Raw genomic sequence first — 17,171 nt, 5'->3', positions numbered from 1 at the left:
AGAAATCAACATATCAACATGAATAGATGGATAAAAACAGTGTTATCACATGCATTCACTTAGTTTTCTTTTTCTTTCTTTCTCTCTCTCTCTCTCTTCTTTCTTTCTTTCTTTCTTTCATTTTGCAGATTTATTTTCTCTTTGCTTCAGATTATTCATCTAAACCAGTGCTACTTCTCAAACACAATTGTCCACAGAAGTGTTGCTAATCATCTGAAAAGACTCAGGGAAAAAAAATGTCATAATCCATCTAGACTCAACTCACTATCTTAAGAAATTCATAGGATTATATATGCCTATTCAGTTATTTAGGGAGTTAAACCCAGGCTTAGGTATAATAAAAGCTTGCTAAAATGTCTTTTGTCCTTTACTGGAATACATAGTCTCACATGCAAAACAGAGAAGCAGGAAGCAATCACAAGAAGAGGAAAGATAGCACTACAAACTGAGAATAACCAGAACTTGTTCTCTTGTGTTTTGAGTTAGCTTCTGCTTTCCATACCTTGAGAGGCATCAAATCAAAAGAATGTGACTCGAAACCACAAAAAAAAAAGTAACTACATAGATTTACAGGCATGCTCATAAGTCCATGTAGTTGCACAGCTCCAGGCAGAAGGTTTATGTTCATTTAAGAGTGGAAAATTTTCAAGTTCTTCCAGAAGCACCATCTGTTTCTACTGGCTGGTCTCAGTTTGAATTATTTATTACAGTAATCTCAGATTTATCAGGTTAACCTTTGGATTGCCTCCTAAAACTAACTGTGGAATATGTAGAATTTTTTGAGTAATATAGTAGAATATAAGAATTTTACCATCTTATCGAAAGAAACTTAAGGTCTTCATCATAACAAAAAAAAACAAAAAAAATTATATAGTTTATTACATTTAATGGGTTTGACCCGTACAGACAACACAATTGGTCCACAAGATGGCGCTAAGGTAATTAAAATTTTTAAAGAATTATTTGGTACTATCTTAAATAAATTAAATAAAAATTTCCCACCACAGTTATCATAAGATATCTGTCTTATCAGTCTGTTAATGAGAAATGGAAAAAAAACAGAGTTCCCAAAATCAAAGCCAGGACTTTAAAGGCTGAAAAACAGCTTTCTATGATTCTTTATGATCTGGTAAGTCTCAGAATCTTAAGAAAAATATAAGTGACTTCTTACAAGTAAAGTTGAAGATAAACGGCATGCTATGAAAGGATTAAATATAGAAACATTGGGGAAAATGCATTTCCAAAAGACAGCAAAGCTTTCCCTAGTGCAAAGTTACATTTTTCTAGATAAGTTATTTTTAAGAAATGGAAAGAGAAAATACAATTTTTCTCATATTTAAGAACTCCACCTATACATTCTTGGGTTTTGTAGACTGCGACAACAAACCTTCAGTTAAAAATAGACAAATTTAGAAAAAGAAGCTAAGAACCTAATTACGACACCAAATTGACCAATTTCCACCTTCTTGAACTAAGTCACAAAACTGGTTGCCTGCAGGCCATTAACACAGCCAGTCTAATTCAGCTGCATTTTCTCAAGTTCTAGCTTCAAGACAGCTCCTAACTGGCTGATGGCGTTAGAGAGCAGCGGAGGGTACAGGTTGCAGTTCCTTCTAAATGAAGGTATCAGCTTTTCTTTCTCAATTTATTCTGGTTTTGTTGAGGCTGTATATTTTGGCATAAGCTTTTCCCACACTCATACCGATTCTTTTTTACTACTATTTGGGACCAGCAAGAACTGAGAAGCAATTATTTCTCATTTTTCTTTGTCTGAAAGTCACTTCAGTGATTACTAGCTATTTGTAATAGTGTGGATAAATTTTTAAGTTTGTTAGCACAAAGTTACACATGAAAGTAAAATGGAGTACTAGTGGCTTTTGAAAGCATAGAAAGCAACTTAGAAAAGAAGTCCAAGTTCTATAAGATCAGTTTTATTCCTAACGGGAAACATTTCAGAGTATGAGTCATGTGCAACTTAGCTAGGAGTTTTAAACCTTTAAATCTTAATCCTTTGAATCTTTATGGAAGAGAGTCCTTAAATGAAAAGCATTCCATACCTAACTCCTAAATGGCCTCTTTCAGATTAAAGTATAGCATCAATTACATGTGGCCCTATTGAAAGTCTGTATTACAGAGTAAAATTTTTAGAATTCATTTCTTAATTACCAAATTAATAGTCAATGGAGGGACAAACATATCTCTGGGTTCACCTTCAGTTTCATGGCCCTTTAGTAATATTTCTAGCCATAAGGAAGAGGAAATAATTGCAGTGTAGCCTCTCTATCTTTATTTCTTAGTTCAATAAACACTATTGAATCCCTAGGATATGTTGAAAACAAATGAAGCCAGACAGGAAACATGAGCCCAGAGTCTACTGCCCCAACATTGATGGCTGAAGAACAACCCTGCCAAGAGCACTGGCTCAAAAAGATAGAGATGGACAAGAACACTCAAATGTAGTTAAATATAAAAGACACTGTGGATTTGAGGTATTGTATATTCGAGGGTGAATGACACAACATCCTTGTCTTCAAAGACTTCATAACCTAGTTGGGAAATAGACATTTATACAAATAATTACAATGGCTACTATAATTGTACAGCTCATTACACTGCAAGGAAGTAGGTCTGACATGCAGTGGACGTGAGACCCTCACTGCATGTCTACTATACTCAAACAAGAGCTGTTCAGAACTGTTTGTCAAGCATTGCCTGAATATAGTAGGTAAAAACAAAGTATGAGATCCTGAAAATGTCCTTATACTCAAGTTGCTGTCTTTCGAGCTTAGGCCAGAAAACTAACATACAAAGAACACTGGACAGAGCCCTGGCAAAGATGTAAATTCAACTGATATTTTAATCCAGCAATTGTAAAATCTATCTCTGTGTTTCATTTTCAACATTCCCAACCCTGTAGAATTAACAAACAATAAAAGATCTTGCAACATGATCACACATACAAAAATATTGGAGAACAGTGAGTGTTAATCTAACACTGACTGCAAATTATAGATTGCTCATAAAGGTGAAAATCTGTTTAAGCAGCAGTAGTCTAAGAAGAACGTTTGGAAGAGAAGCAATTTAGCTGTTAACCTCTCTGCTCTACTGAAGCTGCACTTTTCAGGGTCTACAATGAGTTCTTAACTGAAGGTTCAAACATTTTTCTGGTTTACATCATGCTTTACCTTTTGTTATGTCATTCTTTCTCTACCTCCTCACCATACCCAGCCAGACTGCAAGCCCTTTAGCTACCACCACAGTGTCTCTCACATCCATCCGTTCTTTTCCAATCTCATTTTCCTGTATTACTGGCAGGATACAGAGCCCTCACCTTTTATTATAAGAGCAAATGGAAGAAATCACCTGATTCTCTGCCCAGTGGCAGCCAAAACAGGAACATATGACCTATTCCCAGCCAATCATATGCTTCCACTTTGAACCTTGGAGGAATGACAAACAGAAACACGTTCCAATCATGACTTCTTATCTCAAGAATGCATCAGAGATGCTTATTAAGGTATTTCCTGTTAAGTATAAATTTCTTGGGCTGATAGTTCAGATTTTCCAGATCTTTCTTGTCTGTAATTAGACTAATTAAGTAAGAGCTGGAATTAGAGTTCAATGTCAGGTCAGTCCAACAAAAACCCCATGTTCTGCCCATATATCCCACTGTCTTTTTGACAGATGTTACCTGTGGCATCTAATGAGTGAATCAGACAAAAGAATTAGTGAGTTGGGCAGATGTGTTTTTATTTTACCCTACAATCCAGGGAACTGATATTATAGTCACAAGATCTGTCTTTTAAATTTTCTAAACATGCCTTTCAAATGAGAATTTACTCTTTCATTGTGAAGGTGTCATGGCAACTTTTAACATTAAGAAGCCGTTTCTTTTCATCTTCTTTACAGAAAACAAGCAACTAAAAAAATCAACAACAGTGAAGAAATAGTGTACTTGTCTAACTGGTTTCATAAAATTGATTTTGGTTTTTTACAAAAGTCTTTAAATCACAAAGTAATAAATGGTATATATATGGTATACATGTACAAATGTTTTAATTGAACAGTTTTATCGAAAATTCCCCACTAATTGATTAAAGAATAAGAAAGAAAGAAACCCAGAAACAGCATTGAAAAAGATGTTTAGAGAATGGTGACAGTCATTTCTAATCCAAAACCACAAAATTTCCAGTTCAATTCAATCAGGGGAATATAAAAATATACACTACAATTGGCAGGTAAATCCTTGAGTGTGCCTCTGATCTGAGACATCATTCTTGCAAACAGAGGAGAACAATGAAACTACAGATAAAGAATACAGGGCTATATCTAGGTGGCTCATATCTTAAGTTAATGATGGTATAAATAAAATAATAACTACAACTCACCACTTACAGGTCCTCTTAGTCTTTTATTAGCCTTTGGTTAAGATCCTGATTCTAGATCCAGTATTAGCAATTAAGGAATGAATAATTTAGATGATGACTTTAGAAATAATATTTTTTCATGAAAAAAATCTCCCATTAATAGAGAGTGATTACAGAGCACTAGAAGTTAAGACAGATTATGGATAGAAAGAGACAGATAGATGATAGGAAATGATAGCTAGGTAGCTATTCAGATAAATTGAAAGCTTGCTGGTATGGTGTTAAAAATAACACTAATTTTCCTGGGCATAGTTTCCACTATATAAACATTAGTAAAACTTGAAAAATGTTTCAATACATAATTTCTGCAATTTATCTCAAGGCAACAGAAAACCACTGAATGGTCCCCAGTGTAAGAAGAGTTTAAGTCATGTCATTTCTTATTAAGTCTGTACAAAGCACTTGTCAGCAGCATTAATACACCTACACTAGTAATTACTGGTATTGGTTTGCAATACTCCAGGATTTCTCTACTAATCTTGAAGGATGTCATGAAATTATCAAAACAAAATTAACACTCTTAATTAAAAATATATATGTATATCTTAAGACTCTGCAAAAGAAATCAGGGAATATAGCCAAATAAATAATAAAATATTGCGCTCCAAAATTGCAGGAAATCAACAATTTTTACGTATTACAGCTAATCAAATTGATGGCTGCAAGTCAGGGAAATTACTCCTTGAATCTATAGAAAGATCATTTGTCTGATACTACAGCTCCATCCAGTGGCAGTTAATGCTAACCTGACCAGGAGGACTCCAGCCAAATAAGAGCAAAGGAAAGAACAAAGACGTTCACAGTGGGGAAGGGGCTTCTGCAAATGGTCAGGTTCCAATCACACTAGAACTGCCTTGTACCAACATGCATTATCTCAGACTGTTCAGAGAGTCTCAAAGCTGCAAGACCATTTAAAATGAGGAAATTAAATCATTCGAGACACCACAGTTATGTCTACGATGTGTAAAGAATCTAGTGGAAAGTGAAAAATCAGGTCAACTGTCCAGATATTTGACTCTACATAAATAAGAACCCTGGGACTGACTTTTCCACTGTATATTCTTGGGTAATATATGTATAATCTGAGATTAGAATGTGAGCATTTTGCTTTCCTTGTGTTTTCTTTAATTGATTTCCATGACATTTCTTGTGAAACGTGGCTCTCTTTGGTACATAAGTTCAATGAAAGAAGAATCTATCTGTCTGGTTCACAGCTGTATCTCAGCCTCAAAACAGTGCCTGTCCCACATTATATTCTCAATGCACATTTATTGAATTAATGAAGAAATGTGATTCCTTCAACAATGCTTTAGAGATGCAGTCTTTTACTCTTACGTTCACAAATACCTTTGAGAATATGATAAAAAGCAATAAACTCTTTATCCCCAAATATGCATGTATATAATTATGCATGCAGTTTCCAGGGTTTCTTGGACTCTCTGTAACTCATGTTTATGAACCACAGGTTAAGGAGTTCTGCTCTAAAAAGAACATCAGGACCAACTTCATAATTGCGGAATTGAGATGGTCAAGTGCATGCCTTATTTTTGCCTGTTTTGCTTCAGCTATTATTGTCCCAGATTCTGGTCTGAGAAATGCTGAACTTACTGATGGTGAAATTAAAACTAATGGGGGGAAAGAATCAGTTCTATTTGAAAGTTATACTAAACATCAAAAAATGTATGAGAACACAGAAAAAAAAAAAGATTTGTCTGTGAACATAGAACATTCAGTGTACTGTTGCCCCTTTCTGTTCTTCTCAGGCATGTGCCCAAAGTGATCATAATGATCAGCAGGCTGAAAAGAATGAGATTCACCAGGTCCACAGGCTCTAAAGAAGGCACTCCTGGAATTTTACCCGAGTCCTGCCAAAAGGGCCAAGTCAGTGCCTAGACGTTTCCTCATAAAGCCATAATTCGGTTGTCAAAATGCCTTAACACCAAGACTCTGTCCGAGCTCTGGGCTCTAAAATCTTTATTGCACCAGTGGCTGTACAATCTCCCTTTTCTGTGACCTAGGTTTGCAACCTTTCCTTACCTTCAACTTTGTCGTAAAACATACAAATTTTCCAATGATTCTCTCCTGGAGCATTTCTGTGAGCAGACCTGGTGATGGCTCACAACCTTAGGCGTCCTGGGGGTGAAATTCGAAACTGGCCTCCCCTGCCATACACGAAAGGCAGGAAGGGAACAAAGAAAGAGGCAGCCACTCGGAATTGGTAGGTGGCAGCTTTAATAAGCAAGGGAACTTACTTATGAGGCTTGTCTTGGGCGGCTACAAGTAAATCTGCATACCCGCCTACCAGAACCTCAAAAGTTTATAGAGAGGCCTTAATGGGTTCAGTCACATACACCATTCAGAGGGATTCAACAACACTTTTCTCTCAAGACTGCATCCTTGAAGCGGCTGCTAGTATGGGAATAGTAGGCGGCCCATACACTCCAAGTACAGGGGAGTGGGTCAGGAGTCCAGCTCATAGTCAACCAGCAGTTGTGTCCTCTCGATGACCTCTTCCAACACCTGGCTATAGCCCATGACAGCCATCTACTTTAATTCAATTGAACCATTATTTATTGATACCACTTCTGACCGAGACTCTCTACTAAACATTGCAGAGATAGAAAAAAAAAAAAGATGGCCCAGCAATTCAACTCCTATGAATGTACCTGAGAAAATTTAAAACATGCTCACACAAAAATTTGTTCATAACAGTATTATTCATAATAGCCAAAAAGTGGAAACAACCCAAATGTCCATCAACTGATGAATGACCAAACAAAATGTGGTATAGTCATACAATGGAATACTAATTCAGCCATAAAAAAAAAGAAAGTATTGACACATGCTAACTGAAGGAAGCCAAACACATATTGTTTGATAACATTTACATGAAATGTCCACAGGGGTAAATCCATAGAGATGAAAGTATGTTAGTGATCGCCAGAAAATGTGGCAAGGGAGGAATTAGGACTAACTGCTAATATGTACAGGATTTTTTTTTGGGGGGGGGGCGGTGTAAGGAGGGGAATGGAAAAGTTCTAGAATTAAACAGTGGTGATGGTTGCACAACATAGTAAATATACTAAAAACAACTGAAGTGTACACTTTAAAATGATGAATTTTGTACTGTGTGAAGTATATCTCAATTTTTAAAATGCTAAAAATTTCTAGTCTTTTGGTAAGGATGGTGAATGGGAAGGGACACACAGGCGGTTGGGGGAACTGGTAGTATTTTACTTCTTGATTTGGGTGGTGGTTACACAGGTGTTTGTTTAAGATAATTTATTAAGCAATGTATTTATGTTTTATGTACAATTCTGAATGTATGTTATAATTCACAATAGAAATTTTTAAAAGAAAGAAAGTAGGAGATAGTTACCCACACATTTATGGTCAATTAATCTACCACAAAGGAGGCAAGAATATACGATGGAGAAAAGACAGTCTCTTCAGTAAATGGTACTGGGAAAACTGGACAGCTACATGTAAAAGAATGAAATTAGAACATTCTCCAACACCATATACAAAAATAAATTCAAAATAGATTAAAGACCTAAATGTAAGACTGGAAAACATAAAACTCCTAGAAAAAAACAGGCAAAACACTCTTTGACATAAATTGTAGCAATACTTTTTTCAGATCTGTCTCCTGAGGCAAAGGAAACAAAAGCAAAAATAACCAAATGGGACTTAATTAAACTTAAAAGCTTTTGCACAGCAAAGGAAACCACTGACAAAACAAAAAAACAACCTACGGGATGGGAGAAAATATTTGCAAATGATATGACTGACAAGGGGTTAATCTCCAAAATATATAAACAGCTCACACAACTCGACATCAGAAAAACAACCTCATTTAAAAATGGGCAGAAGACCTGAATAGACATTTTTCTAAAAAAGACATACAGATGGCCAACAGGCACATGAAAAGATGCTCAACATTGTGAATCATCAGAGATATGCAAATCAAAACCACGGTGAGATATCACCTCACATCTGTCAAAATGGCTACCGTCAAAAAGAACACAAATAACAAAAGTAGAAAAAAGGAAATCCTTGTACACCGTTGGTGGGAATGTAAATTGGTACAACCACTATGGAAAACAGTATAGAGGTTCCTCAAAAACTAAAAATAGAACTACCACATGATCTGGCAGTTCCACTCCTGGGTATATATCAGAGAAAATGAAAACATTAATTGAAAAAGATATATGCACCCCAGTGTTCATAGCATCATTATTTACAATAGCCAAGATATGGAAGCAACCCAAGTGTCCATCAACAGACGAATGGATAACAAAGTTGTGGTGTATACATATACAATGGAATACTACTCAACCATAAAAAAAGAATGATATTTTGCCATTTGCAACAACATGGATGGACTTGGAGGGTATTATGCTTGGTGAAATAAGTCAGACAGAGAAAGACAAATACTGTATGATATCACTTACATGTGGAATCTAAAAAATGAGACAAACTATTGAATATAACAAAAAAGAAACAGACTCACAGATATAGAGAACAAAGTAGTCATACTTGTGGGGAGAGGGATGGGCAAGATAGGGGTAGAGGATTAAGAAGAACAAACTATTTACTAAGTATAAGATTAAAAAACAAGGTCTTACTGTATAGCACAGGGAACTATATTCAATATCCTGTGATAAACCATAATGGAAAAGAATATGAAAAAGAATATATATATATGTATAACTGAGTCACTTTGCTGTACAGCAGAAATTAACACAACATTGTAAATCAACTATACTTCAATAACTTTTTTTTAAAGTTAAAAAATAAAATAAAATAAATAAGCTACAAGGATATATTGCACAGCACCAGGAATATAGTCAATATTTATAACTATAAATGGAGCATAATCTTTAAAAATTGTGCATCAGTATGTTGTACACCTGAAATTTATATAATGTTGTAAATCAACTATACCTCAATTTAAAAAAATCTTATGAAGAACAGAAATAAAATGTAGGAGATAGTAAACTAATATCTATATGGTATTGTTACCAAAAAGAAATTAAAGTAACAAAATTAACATGGAATTTCATTTCTTTGGACATGGGATTAATGAATATATATTTAAGGCAGTGAATTTTTATGCTCACTGTATATATTAAGAATATATACAGTGAGCATAAAAAATGCTTACTATAATATATTCTTATTTCAAATAGGTATCTTAAAAGATGTGCATTGTTGGGGAAAGGATTATTTAAAACTAAAGTAAAATCAGAGAAATAATCATATACAAATAGAAAACACTGACCTTAAAATTTTACAAACAATAAAAAAGGTAATGATAACCTTCCATAAAAAGTAAAAACAATGACAAATTAATTTGTAACTAAATCAAGAGTTTTGTGGATTGTGATAAAAATCATCAGAGAACTAGACAGAATTTTGTTTGAAAAATAAACACTAAAAATTATCTGTAATATATTCAATTTGTATTCTTTGCCCACTCACTGCTCTCCTTTTTTCCTTCTTTTCTCCTTCTCCTCCTCCTCCTCCTCCTATTGTCATTGCATATTAAAAGGGTGCAAAAAGGGAAGCAGAATAAAGTTGAATAAAGATAAAATGAATAAAGAATTACAAGGGGAAAAATTCACTCAATTTCACCATTTCATGACTTTAAATAATGGGTGCAACTTATAAAAGGCTCTTGTAAATCAAATTACTTTAAATGTTCTAAAAGAGCTGCATGAAAGAATACTTAAGAATGTATCCTTCTAAAAACTGAAGAGCTCTATTACAGTTCAAATAAACATTTCCAAATTTTGTACCATTGGATTATTACTCTATATTGAGTTTTCTTAAAACAGGATAACATTTATAATATACTTATTATATAAATTTTTTATTTTTCCCATAATTGAAAATTTTTATTTTCATCTTGCATGGCAGTATAATGTAATAATTATGAACTATCACTCTCAAATCAAAATATTATTTTATATCCTAGCTACATCATCGATGAGCTGTTGATTTGGGGCAACGTAATTAGCCTATTTGCACTTTAGTCTCCTTACTTGTAAAAAGAGGATAATAATAATACATACCTTGTTGGGTTTTCGTGAGGAATAAGTGAAATAAATATGTGTGTGGGGGGGGTGTGCAGAGAAAAAATAAATAAAAAATGAATAATGAATTCCAAGGGGAAAAAATTCACTCAACTTCATCATTTCACAACATTAAGTAATAAGTACAATTCATAAAAGGCTCTTGTAAATCAAATTACTTTAAATATTCGGGAAGAGTAACTGCATAAAGGAATACTTAAGAATGGTGTATCTCTCTCTGCAGAGAGAGTTTTACACAATAAAATTTCAGCACATGATAAGTAATAGTAGAACAGGTAGTAATAATATTAATTACTTGACATACTATATATCTTTCTCCAAGAAGTCTGCCATTTCTAAGAATGTATGAAAAAAATAAATCCTTCCTACTTAAAATCCTCCTTCCAACCAAAAAGCAAACCATGATAAATGTATCCTTTAAATCTAAACTTATTTACTTAGCTACTATGCAGATTAACATAGCAATATATTGGAAGTTATAAATATGCAAGGCTTTGTCCATGCAGAACATCATATTTTATCTGTCAGCTACTGACATTAATAGAATTGCAAAAAAAAGATAAAAAAGAGGAAAGAGGAAATTATTCCTTTTACTCCTGTATGGTAACAAAAAGCTAAAATTTAGCCTGATGGTAGACCCACAGAACATGGACCTCTTACTATATCTCACAGTACATGTAAAAACACCATTACTTCCTGACATACCTAGTTCTGTAGTTAATTCCAAAAATCCTATATGTTCAAACAATTCTTTGTGTTTATTCTCTCAAGTGGGTACAATCTGTTTTAATCACTGAAGCCGGAGAGATTTTTTTTTTAAGAAAAAGGAAAAAAAATGTCTGACTGTGGAACTTACCTGTTCAAAGTCCTTCAATATCTGCACATTGTTTTGGGGATATGAGGCTAAATCTCGGCCACTACCTTCAAGGTCCTGGATGATTTGGTCCCAACCTCCTTTCCAGCCTCATTGCTGACCACTGTCCCTTTAATCGCTGAGCCTTGGAGTCCAAACCAGCTTTTCATTCCTTGTATTCAACCACCAAATATGCTGCTCCCTCTGAAATATTTTCCTCCCTGCCCTCTTCCACCCCCTCTCTTTCTTATATGCCTCCTACTCATCCTCCGAGTCTCAGTTTAAACGTCTTTTCCTCAGGGACCAGGTTACATCCTCACATTATTATCTCGCAGCACTCTACGCTTCTCCTTCATCACACTTGGCACAACTGAAGTTAAGCATTTGTGCAAATGTTTGTCTAATATTTCTTGCACCCACTAGATTGTAAGCGTCATGAAAACAGCAAGCATAAATGTCTGAGTTGCTATTGTATCCCAGCATCTAACCTGATACATGGTACTAAATAAATAAATAAGTGGAATTTCATATTTTTATTCCCTTGCAATCCCTTAAGTTAAAACTCAAGAAATTTTATGATGAATTTAAATGCCAAATAAGGCACCTGATACACATGCTTAGCCTAGGACAGTGCTAGGCTCCATAAATATTTATTGCTTAATAAATATTGAGCAATAGTATTATGAGTCAATACATGGCCATAAAGTTATAAAACATTTACTATAAATTGATACTATTCTTAATCTCTCCTGAGATATTGAATTTCCATAAACAAGAGGAAAACTTAAATATAAGTCCTCTCTTTTAATATCTGCGGCATTTAATCAAAACATAGTTCTATAGCAATGAAACCAACATGGCCCCTATCCCAGGCTTGGAATGCATGTTTGATCACATCTTATATTTTTCCACTAACTCACTCTCCCCATCTGCCTTCATTAATAGAAGGTCCATTATCTCTCTCTTGAGACCTACCCATTCCCACTCTAAGCCCAGAGGGTTACTCACTCTAAATGCCTGGCCGATGGAGAAAACAAGAAAGCCTCCTTGGCCCAGCACAGCTGTTGTTTCTTTCACTGCCACAAGATGTCACTGTTGAAAACCAGGTCTTCACAGTCTAACCTGCAGCAAAATCCTTTCCATCTTAGTGCCTGCATAACTCCACCCTTGAATGTAAATTCATAGCTCTTTAATTTCCTCCTCAGATGCTCAGTCTTTTTTTGCAAAGCATGACAATTAAGCCAGAATGACTGAGCCTAAAGGGGTTTACAACCTCAGCCATATACTATGCCATAACCAGCCCATTTGTGACGTGCAAATCGGGGACCCCAGTTCAAACATGTCTACTTGATACGTTTTGCTTATCCACACTCTTTGAAAATTCACATAAAGTTTTTTACATAAAAGAGGAGAATTTCCAGTGTCTCGTGAATAATATTGCAATACTGAGCTCATATCTGACAGAGACAACCTTCTGGAACTGAGCTACAGGTATAGTGGCCCCTCAGTATCTGCAGATACCAAAACCTGCGGAGGCTCAAGTCCCTTATACAAAATGGCTTAGTATTTGCATATAACCTATGCACATTCTTCCGTATACTTTATCTCTAGATTACTCATAATATTTAATACAATGTAAATACTTTGTAAATTATTGCTGGCCTGGGGAAATTCAAGCTTTGCTTTTGGGTACTTCCTGGAATTTTCTTTCCGAATATTTTCAATCCATGGTTGGTTGAATTCTTGGATGTGAAACCTGCCTATATGTTAGGCTGACTTTACCTCCTTCCACCTCCTACATGTCTGGTTACACAAGGCAAGCACTTCACCTCAGTCTTTCTCCACCCCAGATCCTTTGATGTTGGCTGTTTACTGCCATTCAATTTATGATGCCTATTCTAGGCCTTGATGGTTATCCAAAGTCAACAATCCAGGTTTCCCCCCTTTTCCCACAAGTTTCCCTATGTGGGCCTGCGGGTCCTTACCCGCCATCAGATGTCAGTCAAGGCCACTTTTGCCATCAGAGAGGTCTCAGGGCCTTTCCTCCCAGAAGACTCATTGACCCCCCCCAACCATTGAGTAACAAGCTCTGCAGACAAGGCCTGCTACATAATTGGCAAATCACAGCACAAAATAAAATTGTGGGATCTCTTGTTCAAAAATCAGGGAAAAGTATCAGTAAAAGTACTACAACATAAAACTTTTTCCTTTTTTCCACAGTCCCTTTCTCTCAGCATGTCATGGTGGGTTTTATTTGCTATTTAGTGGTGTTCACTCTTAGGCATGGGGGCACTCATAGGGCAAGTACAGACCTTCACAGGTACCCAGGGCTCCTCTGTGACTCTGCACATGTGGCCCACCAGCTGCCAGGATCTGTTTCCCGGCAGCCACCAGGTGCCATGCCACAGCCAGGGGCAGGGAAGTCATCTTCCCTTCTCATGGCTCTACTGCTCCAACCCATGGTGGACAGGCAACTACCAAGGGACCACAACTTCCATGCCAGGAGGCATGCAGTACCTGGATAGGAGGTGAAAAAAAGACTCTCCCTCACTTACTCAGCTGCCAAATATACAATGGAATTGCCAGTCCAGGGCAGGGATAGCCACCACCTTGCCTTGCCTTATGGTGCTGCAAGGCACGCATTGACCCTGAACTTCCCACGTTTGTTCACAGGCCACTCCTAGGGCCAAAAAGTGATGGCAGAATGCTGCCTATGGCACCTCCCAACTTCCTCCCCACCAACCCTACCTGGTTGCCAGCTCAAGAAGAGGGCAGCAGTAGTCATGGGGCGCAGGCAGGGAGGGTGTGAGAGACTGGGGAGCAGACAGCCAAGAACCCACCCTGGGGAAGTGGAAGGAGGAGGGACCAGGAGTGAGAGTGAGCTGAGGCTCAAGCCCCCAAAGCATGCTCCACTGTGCCATCATACTTCACTTACAAAATACAAACCCTAAGATAAAATTATTAAGAATTTCATAACAACAACGCAGACCACCAAACACCAAGTGTGGGGACCTTCTGAACAGGAGATCCTGTGTGACCACACTGGTCCCACACCTGTGAAGCCAGCCCGACCAGCAGATCATGGAATCTAGAGAGAAGGATCTCTGTCAAGCCACAAAAAGTCTACTGCACCTTTCCTCTAGGGTCATGGGTGTATACTCACTTTAAGTTTCATAACCTGGTGGGGTACGCAAGTGACTAATGTCTGAAGGTGAAAATTCTGTTTCAAGGTGATTGGCTCCATCCACCTAGGCGTAGAGGTGGCTGGCAGCTTCTTACAAAAATAAATAAATAAATAAATTCTATATCACCAAGCACCGTAGTTAGGAAAAGCAAATGCTCTAAGAAATTCAAACTTTTTGAAGAGAGTGATTAGATGATTAGTAAGATAAAGTAACAACAATAACAATAATGATACATTCATAGACAACTTCTCCATCCATAGTGTCTCAGTAGAAGAAAGGATTTCACAAGCACATCTGTGTTCATTAAGATGTGATTGCTGTTCTTCACTTTTAACTGAATTTGGTAGAAAAGAGAACTAATATAAATGCATATTTTCTCAAGTGGCAGAAGAGAAAAAGTGAAATAGTGTGATATTGTGGCTTATAATAAGAAATATATATTTGGTCTTCATGCCTGCTTCAGGCATTGAGCTCCTAAAATCCTCGGCATTTCCTACATGATAAGAGCGATTAAGATGTCAATATTCATAACAAACCCCTTTCAACCACACCTGAGTTAATGTTAATGAAGTGACCTTTGGGAAGCACCTAAGGATGGGGTCTCGTTGCCAGGAGAACCAACTATGTGATTAGAAGGTTGGAATTTTCAGTCCCATCTCCAGATCTCTGGGGAGGGGAAAGAAACTAGAGGTTGAGTATAATACCAGTGGCCAGTGTTTTAATCAATCATGCTATGTAATGAAGCCTCTATAAAAACCCAAAAGGACAGGGTTCAAAGAGCTTCCAAGTTGGTGAACCAGAATGCTTCCACATGCCACTGTGCCAGGCCCCAAACTCCATGACGATAGAAGTTCCCTTGCTCAGGACCTCGCTCTATGTATCTCTTCATCTACCTGTTGATTCGTATCCTTTGATATCCTTTGTAATAAACCAGCAATCTAGTGAGTAAACTGGTTTCCTGAGTTCTATGATCCACTCTAGCGGATTAATCAAACTCAAGAAAGGGTCATGGGAATCTCTGATTTACAGCCAGTTGATCAGAAGCATAGGTAACAACCTCGACTTGAGATTAGCATCTGAAGTGAAGGGCAGTCATGTGGGACTGAGCCCTTAACATGTGGAATCTGATGCTGTCTCTGGGTAGGCAGTGTCAGAATTGAGTTGAATTGTAGGATGTCCAGCTGGCATTGGAGAATTGCTTGGTGGTGTGAGGAAAACCCCCAGCCACACATTGTAATTGGTGACTAGAATCATTACATGGTATGTTTATTATGAGAAGTTATTGTCATATTGGCCAAAGTCTTCCAAAAATCATCAAGTAACAAATACTAAAACAATCAGGCTACAGCTTAGTGAAGAGGCTCAGCTTTTCCTTCTTAATTAAACGGGCTCGTAAGAAGCAGAGAGAATCAATTTTCTTCCTTTGCCTCACCTCTTTTCTCTTTCCGTCTATGTACATTACATTATGAATATCTCTGAACTTTGCCACCTTTTCCTTTTTTCAACATTATTTTATCATGTTTGATAGTAAGCATATTTGACTGTGTTCCTGTTTCATAATTATATTATTTGAATTTAATGCTCAGTTAATGTCAACTTCGAGATTATGATAGTTTCATTAAACATATTTTATGCTATAGTATGTGTTGGTCACTGGTTAAGGCTACGGCAATAAGGATACTAAAGAAACAAAAAAAAATTTTAGTTTTATATGAGGTAAATCATTATGCAAACATTCAATTTTATTTTATGGTCTGTTTATATTTCATAATTCCCTTCCATGATGTCAATGGCTTTCATTTAAGTGTATGAATGCAACATACAATATGCAAATTGTTTTGTGTGGCTGTTTCAATAACAAGAAAACAAATAAAATGAAAGTAAAAGGGGCTTTTCCGACTGCAAGTGGGATTTCTGTGGGTGCCGAGGCTAGACTGGAAGTGGTGCTGTGTAGGGAATGGGGGCCGGGGCGCAGCGCGGGTCGGCAGGCGAGGCGTGAGCCTCGTGGCGCTGGGCTGGAGGTCAAGGATGCATTCCAAGACAGTTCTAAAAATATGTCACCAGCTCCAACCTTACAGTTGACCTAGCCATGGAAAACCTCATTGGAACCTCACGAGATCAGACCATACGGGCACTCTTAAAAACCCTTCCCATCAAAAAGTATCAGGAATGAAAATCGGGAATGATACATACCTACCACTTCAAGAAAGTTCCTGTATCAGCCAACGGTTTAGCAGATCAGCTAGTTTCTTTGATCATCAAGCAGACGAAGTCAAACCACTAACACAAAAGAGAATGTCTCTATATCAGTGTTTTTCACATTATGCATGTGACCCATTTAGTAGGTCATGAAATCAATTTTGTGAGTCATGACGAACATTTTTTTTTAATTAATTAATTTATTTATTTATTTTTGGCTGTGTTGGGTCTTCGTTTCTGTGCGAGGGCTTTCTCTAGTTGCGGTGAGTGGGGGCCACTCTTCATCGTGGTGCGCGGGCCTCTCACTGTCGCGGCCTCCCTTGTTGCGGAGCACAAGCTCCAGACGCGCAGGCTCAGTAGTTGTGGCTCACGGGCCCAGTTGCTCCGCGGCATGTGGGATCTTCCCAGA

Source organism: Eubalaena glacialis, chromosome 5 (assembly GCF_028564815.1).
Source record: "Eubalaena glacialis isolate mEubGla1 chromosome 5, mEubGla1.1.hap2.+ XY, whole genome shotgun sequence".
In the NCBI taxonomy this organism is placed as follows: Eukaryota; Metazoa; Chordata; class Mammalia; order Artiodactyla; family Balaenidae; genus Eubalaena; species Eubalaena glacialis.
This window is presented reverse-complemented; position numbering follows the sequence as displayed.